Source organism: Phyllobates terribilis, unplaced genomic scaffold (genome assembly GCF_046119375.1).
Source record: "Phyllobates terribilis strain yellow unplaced genomic scaffold, ASM4611937v1 Scaffold_9__5_contigs__length_417890890, whole genome shotgun sequence".
NCBI classification, from domain to species: Eukaryota; Metazoa; Chordata; class Amphibia; order Anura; family Dendrobatidae; genus Phyllobates; species Phyllobates terribilis.
Genome location: NW_027362769.1, coordinates 379,064,750 through 379,080,023, shown reverse-complemented (window position 1 = coordinate 379,080,023; position 15,274 = coordinate 379,064,750).

Genomic DNA, 15,274 nt, shown 5'->3' with positions numbered 1-15,274 from the left:
CTCAAAGAAGCGGTGATGTTGTGTGCGACATGCTGGTGGAGCGCAGGCACACCTTTCTTTGAGAAGTAGTGCCGACTGGGCATCTGGTACTGGGGCACTGCGACGGACATAAGGTCTCGAAAATCCTCTGTGTCCACCAGGCGGAAAGGCAGCATTTCTGTAGCCAAGAGCTTGCAGATGGTGAAATTCAACCTCTTAGCTTTCTCATGGCTAGGAGGAAATGGTCTTTTACTTGTCCACATCTGAGGGACCGAGGGCTGGCTATTGTGCTTAGACGGGGTTGATAAGGGTGTCCCCGGCAAACTGCCGGTCTGTGAGGAAGATGCAGGCGGACATGTTAGGTTGCCTTGATCCAAAGGTGGTGCTATCGATGTCGGACAGCGCTCAAGACCAGCTGGTGTTACCACCTCCAAAGAAAATGATGACCTGCCAATCACGCTGGCTGTTGCGGGTAAAGAGGTGGCAGGTCTGCGCCCCAAAACAGGTGTGACTGCTGTCCCCCCAGTCACAGAGGATGAAGAGGCCGCGGATGCACAAGATATGGCAGACGGTGGTTGGCCCGGCCGGCTAGACCGCATTGTAGCACACTGAGCTTCCCACTGCAACTTATGCTTCATGTCCATGTGCCGGTTCATGCATGAAGTACTCAAACTATGTATTTTTTGGCCTCTACTTAGCTTTTGCTGACAAATGTTACAGATAACACGAGTTGGGTCATCTTTATCGATCTGAAAAAATGCCCAGGCTATGCAAGGCTTAGCACCCATGCGACCTGAAGAGCCACCACGACTTGTGGTGAGAGGCAGAGTTGTGTTTGAGGATGCAGTTGTTGACGTGCTTCCAGTACTACGTCTCTGTCCAGGAAGGCGCAACCTGACCTCGTCGTCACTAGCATCTTCCTCCACCTCCTCTGCTGACCTCATCTCTTGGCTGACTGTGGGTTGACAGTAAGTGGGATCTCCGACCTCATCATCATCACCCTGTGCGTTATCACACCCGTCGTCCTCAGAGCCAACCTGTTCCTGCCCTGACAAAAAACTAAAGTTGTCGCTCCAATCAGGTATTTGAGTCTTATCATCGTCTTCCTCATTGTCTCCACCAACAGGAGTTACAGTTTGGGAATGAGGGTCTACATTATGGTCAGAACCTTCTGCGTCTGGTCCTGGATCCGACTCATAAAGATTCTGGGCATCAGTGCAGATCATTTCCTCGTCTGGATTCACAGAAGCGCTGGAGTCGACCTCTGATTCCCAGGCTATAGTATGAGTAAACAGCTCTGCAGACTCAACCATCTGTTCTACCTCATACTCAGACGGGCAGCTGGAGATTTGGGAGCTGTGAGGAAGCAAGTGCGATTTGGGTGACACCTTTGAGGACTGGAGTATTTGTGATGTTGAAGTTGATGTGGAGGAGAGCCCACTTAAAGGAGCACTTGATATCCGTTGAAGCACCTGCTGTTTTTGTGCCTCATCTGGAATTTGTAGCGATTGGCGTGGCCGTAAGAAAGGGATCTTATCACATTGTCCGCTAAAAGAAGTAGACATTTTAGTTTGGCTGGAAGATGGTCTTTCTTCTGCACCTACCCCACGGACACAACCTTTTTTCCCCTTCCCAACACGCCTATTCCCCTTTCCACCAGCAGCAGGCCTTTTTCCACTCATTTTGGTGGTTAACTAATTCACAACTCTGGAGTTGTTTGCACAAAAAAACAATGGATGGTAACCGAGCAGAGCTGAGTGGCCAAACTGTGGTATTAGGCCAAAACTATTGGCTGGGTTAGATGCAGAAAAAAATTATTTTTAATTTGCAACCTGATGGAGGTCAGTATAGATGGACTAATAGACCAAGTCCCACACACCGCTAGAAGCCCAAATATTTTTTCAGAGCTAGATGCAGAAAATTTTTTTATTCAATTTGCAACCTGATGGAGGTCAGTATAGATGGACTAATAGACCAAGTCCCACACACTGCTAGAAGCCCAAATATTTTTTCAGAGCTAGATGCAGAAATTTTTTTTATTCAATTTGCAACCTGATGGAGGTCAGTATAGATGGACTAATAGACCAAGTCCCACACACTGCTAGAAGCCCAAATATTTTTTCAGAGCTAGATGCAGAAAAAAATTATTTTTAATTTGCAACCTGATGGAGGTCAGTATAGATGGACTAATAGACCAAGTCCCACACACCGCTAGAAGCCCAAATATTTTTTCAGAGCTAGATGCAGAAAAAAATTATATTCAATTTGCAACCTGCTGGAGGTCAGTATAGAAGGACTAATAGAACAAGTCCCACACACTGCTAGAAGCCCAAATATTTTTTCAGAGCTAAATGAAGAAAAAAATTATTTTTAATTTGCAACCTGATGGAGGTCAGTATAGATGGACTAATAGACCAAGTCCCACACACTGCTAGAAGCCCAAATATTTTTTCAGAGCTAGATGCAGAAAAAAAATATTTTTAATTTGCAACCTGATGGAGGTCAGTATAGATGGACTAATAGACCAAGTCCCACACACCGCTAGAAGCCCAAATATTTTTTCAGAGCTAGATGCAGAAAAAAATTATTTTTAATTTGCAACCTGATGGAGGTCAGTATAGATGGACTAATAGACCAAGTCCCACACACCGCTAGAAGCCCAAATATTTTTTCAGAGCTAGATGCAGAAAAAAATTATATTCAATTTGCAACCTGATGGAGGTCAGTATAGAAGGACTAATAGAACAAGTCCCACACACTGCTAGAAGCCCAAATATTTTTTCAGAGCTAAATGAAGAAAAAAATTATTTTTAATTTGCAACCTGATGGAGGTCAGTATAGATGGACTAATAGACCAAGTCCCACACACCGCTAGAAGCCCAAATATTTTTTCAGAGCTAGATGCAGAAAAAAATTATTTTTAATTTGCAACCTGATGGAGGTCAGTATAGATGGACTAATAGACCAAGTCCCACACACTGCTAGAAGCCCAAATATTTTTTCAGAGCTAGATGCAGAAATTTTTTTTATTCAATTTGCAACCTGATGGAGGTCAGTATAGATGGACTAATAGACCAAGTCCCACACACCGCTAGAAGCCCAAATATTTTTTCAGAGCTAGATGCAGAAATTTTTTTTATTCAATTTGCAACCTGATGGAGGTCAGTATAGATGGACTAATAGACCAAGTCCCACACACTGCTAGAAGCCCAAATATTTTTTCAGAGCTAGATGCAGAAAAAAATTATTTTTAATTTGCAACCTGATGGAGGTCAGTATAGATGGACTAATAGAACAAGTCCCACACGCTGCTAGAAGCCCAAATATTTTTTCAGAGATAAATGAAGAAAAAAATTATTTTTAATTTGCAACCTGATGGAGGTCAGTATAGATGGAGTAATAGACCAAGTCCCACACACTGCTAGAAGCCCAAATATTTTTTCAGAGCTAGATGCAGAAAAAAATTATTTTTAATTTGCAACCTGATGGAGGTCAGTATAGATGGACTAATAGACCAAGTCCCACACACCGCTAGAAGCCCAAATATTTTTTCAGAGCTAGATGCAGAAAAAAATTATATTCAGTTTGCAACCTGATGGAGGTCAGTATAGATGGACTAATAGAATGATGCTATGCCCAAAAGATTTTACTTCACTAGGTGCAGTAAAAAAATTGGTATTCTATACACAGGTGGTATATCTTGCAACACAGATAGGCTACTCCACTGACTAACACACTCTGCAATAGGCCAAAAAGGATTTGCTTTGCTAGATTCAGCCAAATGCTGTGAAAAAAACTTGCACAGCACTGGCACAGACCTGCCTGGCAAAAACTGATAGGAACTGATGTAACCTAGTCCTGAAAAGGACTCCAATTACAATTAGTCTTTACTCCCACAATCTATCTATTTAAGAGCACAGACCTGCCTGATAAAAGTCGTAGGAAATGCTGTAACCTAGTCCTTAAAAGGACTGCAATCACAACTATTCCCTACTCCCAAGCTATCTGTATATTTGTGCGAAAATTGGCTTGAAATTAACAAGGTATAGCGCACACAGCAACAGCGGTGCCGTCTAACACGCAGCTGCAGCAGTGAGAAAATGGTGGCGACGGGGAAAATGGCTTGGTCTTATAGGGCAAGGACATGTGACATACACTGCCAATCACACATGCCCTTGCTTGTGTGAAAAAAAGCACTTCGCTCCGTGTGTGCGCTGCTGATAGGCTGACAGACTGCACCTCCCCACTGCAAATGCGGGAAAGAGAAAAAAAAATGGAGATCTTCATTGTTCCTGCAGAGATCCATCCCCTGCCCCTCCCCCCACCCCGCTGTACACTCAAACTGCGTATTAACATTAATTTTCATCATTACTGAGAAAAAATCCAGTTATGATTTTGGTGCACGAACAGTTATCGAACATAACCTCGAACAGCCGAATTTTTCTCAAATTGTTCGTGTTCGCCGACCGGCTCGAACACCGCCCAAAACAGCTCGAATTTGAGATTGGCGAACAGTTCGAGTAGAACAACGCTCATCTCTATTGGTGATGTACAGTGTGTATTGGTGATGTACGGCGTATATATTGGATGCAGTTAGTGTTGGTGATGTACGGTGTGTATTGGTGATGTACGGTGTGTATAGGTGATGTACGGCGTATATATTGGATGCAGTTAGTGTTGGTGATGTACAGTGTGTATTGGTGATGTACGGTGTGTATTGGTGATGTACGGTGTGTATTGGTGATGTACGGTGTGTATATCGGATGTAGTTAGTGTTGGTGATGTACGGTGTGTATTGGTGATGTACGGTGTGTATTGGTGATGTACGGTGTATATATCGGATGTAGTTAGTGTTGGTGATGTACGGTGTGTATTGGTGATGTACGGTGTGTATTGGTGATGTACGGTGTGTATATCGGATGTAGTTAGTGTTGGTGATGTACGGTGTGTATTGGTGATGTACAGTGTTTATTGGTGATGTACGGTGTGTATTGGTGATGTACGGTGTGTATTTGTGATGCACGGTATGTATGGGTGATGTACGGTGTGTATTGGTGATGTACGGTGTGTATTGATGATGTACAGTATATATTGGTGATGTACGGTGTGTATTGGTGATGCACGGTATGTATGGGTGATGTACGGTATGAATTAGTGATACATGGTATGGGTGATGTACGGTGTGTATTGGTGATGTACGGTGTGTATTGGTGATGCACGGTATGTATGGGTGATGTACGGTATGAATTAGTGATACATGGTATGGGTGATGTACGGTGTGTATTGGTGATGTACGGTGTGTATTTGTGATGCACGGTATGTATGGGTGATGTACGGTGTGTATTGGTGATGTACGGTGTGTATTGGTGATGTACGGTGTGTATTGGTGATGCACGGTATGTATGGGTGATGTACGGTATGAATTAGTGATACATGGTATGGGTGATGTACGGTGTGTATTGGTGATGTACGGTGTGTATTGGTGATGCACGGTTTGTATGGGTGATGTACGGTATGAATTAGTGATACATGGTATGGGTGATGTACGGTGTGTATTGGTGATGTACTGTGTGTATTGGTGATGTGCAGTGTGTATTGGTGATGTACAGTTTGTATTGGTGATGTACGGTGTGTATTGGTGATGTACGGCGTATATATTGGATGTAGTTAGTGTTGGTGATGTACAGTGTGTATTGGTGATGTACTGTGTGTATTGGTGATGTACGGTGTGTATTGGTGATGTACGGCGTATATATTGGATGCAGTTAGTGTTGGTGATGTACTGTGTGTATTGGTGATGTACGGTGTGTATTGGTGATGTACGGCGTATATATTGGATGCAGTTAGTGTTGGTGATGTACAGTGTGTATTGGTGATGTACGGTGTGTATATCGGATGTAGTTAGTGTTGGTGATGTACGGTGTGTATTGGTGATGTACAGTGTGTATTGGTGATGTACGGTGTGTATTGGTGATGTACGGCGTATATATTGGATGTAGTTAGTGTTGGTGATGTACGGTGTGTATTGGTGATGTACAGTGTGTATTGGTGATGTACGGTGTGTATTGGTGATGTACGGTGTGTATTTGTGATGCACGGTATGTAAGAGTGATGTACGGTGTGTATTGGTGTTGTACGGTGTGTATTGGTGATGTACGGTGTGTATTGGTGATGCACGGTATGTATGGGTGATGTACGGTATGAATTAGTGATACATGGTATGGGTGATGTACGGTGTGTATTGGTGATGTACGGTATGTATTTGTGATGCACGGTATGTGTGGGTGATGTACGGTGTGTATTGGTGATATACGGTATGTATGGGTGATGTACGGTGTGTATTGGTGATGTACGGTATGTATTGCGAATGTAGTTAGTGTTGTTGATGTACAGTATGTATTGGTGATGTACGGTGTGTATTGGTGATGCACAGTATGTATGGGTGATGTACGGTATGAATTAGTGATACATGGTATGGGTGATGTACGGTGTGTATTGGTGATGTACAGTATATATTGGTGATGTACGGTGAGTATTTGTGATGCACGGTATGTATGGGTGATGTACGGTGTGTATTGGTGATGTACGGTGTGTATTGGTGATGTACGGTGTATATATCGGATGTAGTTAGTGTTGGTGATGTACGGTGTGTATTGGTGATGTACAGTGTGTATTGGTGATGTACGGTGTGTATTGGTGATGTACGGTGTGTATTTGTTATGCACGGTATGTAAGGGTGATGTACGGTGTGTATTGGTGATGTACGGTGTGTATTGGTGATGTACGGTGTGTATATCGGATGTAGTTAGTGTTGGTGATGTACGGTGTGTATTGGTGATGTACGGTGTGTATTGGTGATGTACGGTGTATATATCGGATGTAGTTAGTGTTGGTGATGTACGGTGTGTATTGGTGATGTACAGTGTGTATTGGTGATGTACGGTGTGTATTGGTGATGTGCAGTGTGTAATGGTGATGTACGGTGTGTATTGGTGATGTACGGTGTGTATTGGTGATGTACGGTGTATATATCAGATGTAGTTAGTGTTGGTGATGTACGGTGTGTATTGGTGATGTACAGTGTGTATTGGTGATGTACGGTGTGTATTGGTGATGTACAGTGTGTATTGGTGATGTACGGTGTGTATTGGTGATGTACAGTGTGTATTGGTGATGTACAGTGTGTATTGGTGATGTACGGTGTATATATCGGATGTAGTTAGTGTTGGTGATGTACGGTGTGCATTTGTGATGTACAGTGTGTATTGGTGATGTACGGTGTGTATTGATGATGTACGGTGTGTATTTGTGATGCACGGTATGTATGGGTGATGTACGGTGTGTATTGGTGATGTACGGTGTGTGTTGGTGATGTACGGTGTGTATTGATGATGTACAGTATATATTGGTGATGTACGGTGTGTATTGGTGATGCACGGTATGTATGGGTGATGTACGGTATGAATTAGTGATACATGGTATGGGTGATGTACGGTGTGTATTGGTGATGTACGGTGTGTATTGGTGATGCACGGTATGTATGGGTGATGTACGGTATGAATTAGTGATACATGGTATGGGTGATGTACGGTGTGTATTGATGATGTACGGTGTGTATTTGTGATGCACGGTATGTATGGGTGATGTACGGTGTGTATTGGTGATGTACGGTGTGTATTGGTGATGTACGGTGTGTATTGGTGATGTACGGTATGTATGGGTGATGTACGGTGTGTATTGGTGATGTACGGTATGTATTGCGGATGTAGTTAGTGTTGTTGATGTACAGTATGTATTGGTGATGTACGGTGTGTATTGGTGATGTACGGTGTGTATTTGTGATGTACAGTGTGTATTGGTGATGTACGGTGTGTATTGGTGATGTACAGTGTGTATTGGTGATGTACGGTGTGTATTGGTGATGTACAGTGTGTATTGGTGATTTACGGTATGTATTGGTGATGTAAGGTATGTATGGGTGATGTACGGTGTGTATTGGTGATGTACGGTGTGTATTTGTGATGTACAGTGTGTATTGGTGATGTACGGTGTGTATTGGTGATGTACAGTGTGTATTGGTGATGTACGGTGTGTATTTGTGATGTACAGTGTGTATTGGTGATGTACGGTGTGTATTGGTGATGTACGGTGTGTATTGGTGATGTACAGTGTGTATTGGTGATTTACGGTATGTATTGGTGATGTACGGTGTGTATTGGTGATGTACGGTGTGTATTTGTGATGCACGGTATGTATGGGTGATGTACGGTGTGTATTGGTGATGTACGGTGTGTATTGGTGATGTACGGTGTGTATTTGTGATGTACAGTATGTATTGGTGATGTACGGTGTGTATTGATGATCTACGGTGTGTATTGGTGATGTACAGTGTGTATTGGTGATGTACGGTATGTATTGGTGATGTACGGTGTGTATTTGTGATGCACGGTATGTATGGGTGATGTACGGTGTGTATTGGTGATGTACGGTGTGTATTTGTGATGCACGGTATGTATGGGTGATGTACGGTGTGTATTGGTGATGTACGGTGTGTATTTGTGATGTACAGTATGTATTGGTGATGTACGGTGTGTATTTGTGATGTACAGTGTGTATTGATGATCTACGGTGTGTATTTGTGATGTACAGTGTGTATTTGTGATGTACGGCATGTATTGGTGATGTACGGTGTGTAATGGTGATGTACAGTGTGTATTGGTGATGTACGGTATGTATTGGTGATGTACGGTGTATATATCGGATGTAGTTAGTGTTGGTGATGTACGGTGTGTATTGGTGATGTACGGTGTGTATTGGTGATGTACGGTATGTATTGGTGATGTACGGTGTATATATCGGATGTAGTTAGTGTTGGTGATGTACAGTGTGTATTGGTGATGTACGGTATGTATTGGTGATGTACGGTGTATATATCGGATGTAGTTAGTGTTGGTGATGTACAGTGTGTATTGGTGATGTACAGTGTGTATTGGTGATGTACGGTATGTATTGGTGATGTACGGTGTGTATTGGTGATGTACGGTGTGTATTTGTGATGCACGGTATGTATGGGTGATGTACGGTGTGTATTTGTGATGTACAGTGTGTATTGGTGATGTACAGTATGTATTGGTGATGTACGGTGTGTATTGGTGATGTACGGTGTGTATTTGTGATGCACGGTATGTATGGGTGATGTACGGTGTGTATTGGTGATGTACGGTGTGTATTGGTGATGTACAGTATATATTGGTGATGTACGGTGTGTATTGGTGATGTACGGTGTGTATTGGTGATGTACAGTGTGTATTGGTGATGTATGGTGTGTATTGGTGATGTACGGTGTATATATCGGATGTAGTTAGTGTTGGTGATGTACGGTGTGTATTGGTGATGTACAGTGTGTATTGGTGATGTACGGTATGAATTAGTGATACATGGTATGGGTGATGTACGGTGTGTATTGGTGATGTACGGTGTGTATTGGTGATGTACAGTGTGTATTGGTGATGTATGGTGTGTATTGGTGATGTACGGTATGAATTAGTGATACATGGTATGGGTGATGTACGGTGTGTATTGGTGATGTACGGTGTGTATTGGTGATGTACGGTGTGTATTGGTGATGTACGGTATGAATTAGTGATACATGGTATGGTTGATGTACGGTGTGTATTGGTGATGTACAGTTGTATTGGTGATGTACAGTGTGTATTGGTGATGTACGGTGTGTATTTGTGATGCACGGTATGTATGGGTGATGTACGGTGTGTATTGGTGATGTATAGTGTGTATTGGTGATGTACGGTGTGTATTGGTGATGTACGGTGTATATATCGGATGTAGTTAGTGTTGGTGATGTACGGTGTGTATATCGGATGTAGTTAGTGTTGGTGATGTACAGTGTGTATTGGTGATGTACGGTGTGTATTGGTGATGTACGGCGTATATATTGGATGCAGTTAGTGTTGGTGATGTACAGTGTGTATTGGTGATGTACGGTGTGTATTGGTGATGTACGGTGTGTATTTGTGATGCACGGTATGTAAGAGTGATGTATGGTGTGTATTGGTGTTGTACGGTGTGTATTGGTGATGTACGGTGTGTATTGGTGATGCACGGTATGTATGGGTGATGTACGGTATGAATTAGTGATACATGGTATGGGTGATGTACGGTGTGTATTGGTGATGTACGGTGTGTATTTGTGATGCACGGTATGTATGGGTGATGTACGGTGTGTATTGGTGATGTACGGTATGTATGGGTGATGTACGGTGTGTATTGGTGATGTACGGTATGTATGGGTGATGTACGGTATGTATTGCGGATGTAGTTAGTGTTGTTGATGTACAGTATGTATTGGTGATGCACGGTGTGTATTGGTGATGTACGGTGTGTATTTGTGATGTACAGTGTGTATTGGTGATGTACGGTGTGTATTGGTGATGTACAGTGTGTATTGGTGATGTACGGTATGTATTGGTGATGTACGGTGTGTATTGGTGATGTACGGTGTGTATTTGTGATGCACGGTATGTATGGGTGATGTACGGTGTGTATTGGTGATGTACGGTGTGTATTGGTGATGCACGGTGTGTAGTTGTGATGTACAGTGTGTATTGTTGATGTACGGTGTGTATTTGTGATGTACAGTGTGTATTGGTGATGTACGGTGTGTATTGGTGATGTACAGTGTGTATTGGTGATGTACGGTGTGTATTTGTGATGTACAGTGTGTATTGGTGATGTACGGTGTGTATTGGTGATGTACGGTGTGTATTGGTGATGTACAGTGTGTATTGGTGATGTACGGTATGTATTGGTGATGTACGGTGTATATATCGGATGTAGTTAGTGTTGGTGATGTACGGTGTGTATTGGTGATGTACGGTGTGTATTGGTGATGTACGGTATGTATTGGTGATGTACGGTGTGTATTGGTGATGTACGGTGTGTATTTGTGATGCACGGTATGTATGGGTGATGTACGGTATGTATTGGTGATGTACGGTGTGTATTGGTGATGTACGGTGTGTATTGGTGATGTACAGTATGTATTGGTGATGTACGGTGTGTATTGGTGATGTACGGTGTGTATTGGTGATGCACGGTATGTATGGGTGATGTACGGTGTGTATTGGTGATGTACGGTGTGTATTGGTGATGTACAGTATATATTGGTGATGTACGGTGTGTATTGGTGATGTACGGTGTGTATTGGTTATGTACGGTGTGTATTGGTGATGTACAGTGTGTATTGGTGATGTACGGCGTATATATTGGATGTAGTTAGTGTTGGTGATGTACTGTGTGTATTGGTGATGTGCAGTGTGTATTGGTGATGTACAGTGTGTATTGGTGATGTACAGTGTGTATTGGTGATGTACAGTGTGTATTGGTGATGTACAGTGTGTATTGGTGATGTATGGTGTGTATTGGTGATGTACGGTGTATATATCGGATGTAGTTAGTGTTGGTGATGTATGGTGTGTATTGGTGATGTACGGTGTATATATCGGATGTAGTTAGTGTTGGTTATGTACGGTGTGTATTGGTGATGTACAGTGTGTATTGGTGATGTACGGCGTATATATTGGATGTAGTTAGTGTTGGTGATGTACTGTGTGTATTGGTGATGTACTGTGTGTATTGGTGATGTACAGTGTGTATTGGTGATGTACAGTGTGTATTGGTGATGTATGGTGTGTATTGGTGATGTACGGTGTATATATCGGATGTAGTTAGTGTTGGTGATGTACGGTGTGTATTGGTGATGTACAGTGTGTATTGGTGATGTACGGTATGAATTAGTGATACATGGTATGGGTGATGTACGGTGTGTATTGGTGATGTACAGTGTGTATTGGTGATGTACAGTGTGTATTGGTGATGTACGGTGTGTATTGGTGATGTATAGTGTGTATTGGTGATGTACGGTGTGTATTGGTGATGTACGGTGTATATATCGGATGTAGTTAGTGTTGGTGATGTACGGTGTGTATTGGTGATGTGCAGTGTGTATTGGTGATGTACGGTGTGTATTGGTGATGTACAGTGTGTATTTGTGATGTACGGTGTGTATTGGTGATGTACGGCGTATATATTGGATGTAGTTAGTGTTGGTGATGTACTGTGTGTATTGGTGATGTGCAGTGTGTATTGGTGATGTGCAGTGTGTATTGGTGATATACAGTGTGTATTGGTGATGTAGTTAGTGTTGGTGATGTACTGTGTGTATTGGTGATGTGCAGTGTGTATTGGTGATGTACAGTGTGTATTGGTGATGTAGTTAGTGTTGGTGATGTACTGTGTGTATTGGTGATGTGCAGTGTGTATTGGTGATATACAGTGTGTATTGGTGATGTACTGTGTGTATTTGTGATGTACGGTGTGTATTGGTGATGTATGGTGTGTATTGGTGATGTACGGTGTGTATATCGGATGTAGTTAGTGTTGGTGATGTACTGTGTGTATTGGTGATGTGCAGTGTGTATTGGTGATGTACAGTGTGTATTGGTGATGTACGGTGTGTATTGGTGATGTACGGCGTATATATTGGATGCAGTTAGTGTTGGTGATGTACAGTGTGTATTGGTGATGTACGGTGTGTATTGGTGCTGTACGGTGTGTATTTGTGATGCACGGTTTGTAAGGGTGATGTACGGTGTGTATTGGTGATGTACGGTGTGTATTGGTGATGTACGGTGTGTATTGGTGATGTACAGTGTGTATATCGGATGTAGTTAGTGTTGGTGATGTACGGTGTGTATTGGTGATGTACGGTGTGTATTTGTGATGCACGTTATGTATGGGTGATGTACGGTGTGTATTGGTGATGTACGGTGTGTATTGGTGATGTACAGTATATATTGGTGATGTACGGTGTGTATTGGTGATGCACGGTATGTATGGGTGATGTACGGTATGAATTAGTGATACATGGTATGGGTGATGTACGGTGTGTACTGGTGATGTACGGTGTGTATTTGTGATGCACGGTATGTATGGGTGATGTACGGTGTGTATTGGTGATGTACGGTGTGTATTGGTGATGTACAGTGTGTATTGGTGATGTACAGTGTGTATTGGTGATGTACGGTGTATATATCGGATGTAGTTAGTGTTGGTGATGTACAGTGTGTATTGGTGATGTGCAGTGTGTATTGGTGATGCACGGTGTGTATTGGTGATGTACAGTGTGTATTGGTGATGTACGGTGTGTATTGGTGATGTACGGCGTATATATTGGATGCAGTTAGTGTTGGTGATGTACAGTGTGTATTGGTGATGTACGGTGTGTATTGGTGATGTACGGTGTGTATTTGTGATGCACGGTATGTAAGGGTGATGTACGGTGTGTATTGGTGATGTACCGTGTGTATATCGGATGTAGTTAGTGTTGGTGATGTACGGTGTGTATTGGTGATGTACGGTGTGTATTGGTGATGTACGGTGTATATATCGGATGTAGTTAGTGTTGGTGATGTACGGTGTGTATTGGTGATGTACAGTGTTTATTGGTGATGTACGGTGTGTATTGGTGATGTACGGTGTGTATTTGTGATGCACGGTATGTATGGGTGATGTACGGTGTGTATTGGTGATGTACGGTGTGTATTGATGATGTACAGTATATATTGGTGATGTACGGTGTGTATTGGTGATGCACGGTATGTATGGGTGATGTACGGTATGAATTAGTGATACATGGTATGGGTGATGTACGGTGTGTATTGGTGATGTACGGTGTGTATTGGTGATGCACGGTATGTATGGGTGATGTACGGTATGAATTAGTGATACATGGTATGGGTGATGTACGGTGTGTATTGGTGATGTACGGTGTGTATTTGTGATGCACGGTATGTATGGGTGATGTACGGTGTGTATTGGTGATGTACGGTGTGTATTGGTGATGTACGGTATGTATGGGTGATGTACGGTGTGTATTGGTGATGTACAGTGTGTATTGGTGATGTACGGTGTGTATTGGTGATGTACAGTATATATTGGTGATGTACGGTGTGTATTGGTGATGTACAGTGTGTATTGGTGATGTACAGTGTGTATTGGTGATGTATGGTGTGTATTGGTGATGTACGGTGTGTATTGTGGATGTAGCTAGTGTTGGTGATGTACGGTGTGTATTGGTGATGTACATTGTGTATTGGTGATGTACGGTGTGTATTGGTGATGTACAGTGTGTATTGGTGATGTATGGTGTGTATTGGTGATGTACGGTGTGTATTGTGGATGTAGCTAGTGTTGGTGATGTACGGTATGAATTAGTAATACATGGTATGGGTGATGTACAGTGTGTATTGGTTGTATATACGCCTTACATGTCCCTTCCTATGAGATGTGAGCTATGGGTGTTGCTTGTGGTCTGGACTTCACCCTTTTCCGATATAAACCATAGTGCACTGAGAGACTGTCAATGGTTGCGCTCACTGAACATTACATAGAAAGCTCAGGCTGTGACCCATAACAGGAGAGGAGGACCTACATCCTGACTCGGGTACGTGGCCCCACATCTTAGGTACAGCTGCAGCTACATCTGAGATCCAGGTAATTCAAGCTTCATCATTGTATAAGAAAAGTTCTGCAACTTTGTAAAATACTTTTCTGTTTCAATTCACCATTTATAAGATCTCTTTGTGGCGCCTCTGAGGGTTCAGTCGCCACAGAGGTACTGCACCTCACCCAGAGGTGTGGTGTCTCCTTCTCTCAGGTAAGGAGGGAGTGCTGCCTGGGACCCCAACACCTGCATCCAACACTACACTGCTCCAGGCCGGCTGGAAGGGCAAGATGCAATGTGTGTCTCCTGCTGAGCCCTGTCCCTGGCTGGAGTGGGGGGAACCAAAGGTAGGGGGAACCAGTAGTGGGTGTGAGTGGAGGATGTAGAGTAGGGGAGCACCATTGTAGGAGATATATAAAGGGAAGCCATCTTAGGGTGGAGGTGCGTGAAGATCAGTCAGTCAGTGAAAGGAGAGGAGGGGAGCAGAGTCTTTTCAGGAGCTCTGCTTCATGTTTGGGGCCTAGTGATAGAGGCCCAGGAGGGGAGCAGAGGAGAAAGGCTCCGTTTTACAGATGGGATCTCACGGTGAGTGCAGGACAGCACCCGTACGCCCCGAATCTGCCAGGTGTCAGAGGGATCAGGCCGCAAGAAGGGATCCGGTCCCGGGCCCAGCCGTGTTACTCCAGGTCTCGGCTGGAAAATCGGAGGCTTCTGCACTTCCATGGAGCAGTCGCCACAGTCTCACTATAGTCACCATGAGGGTCAAGTAGGTCC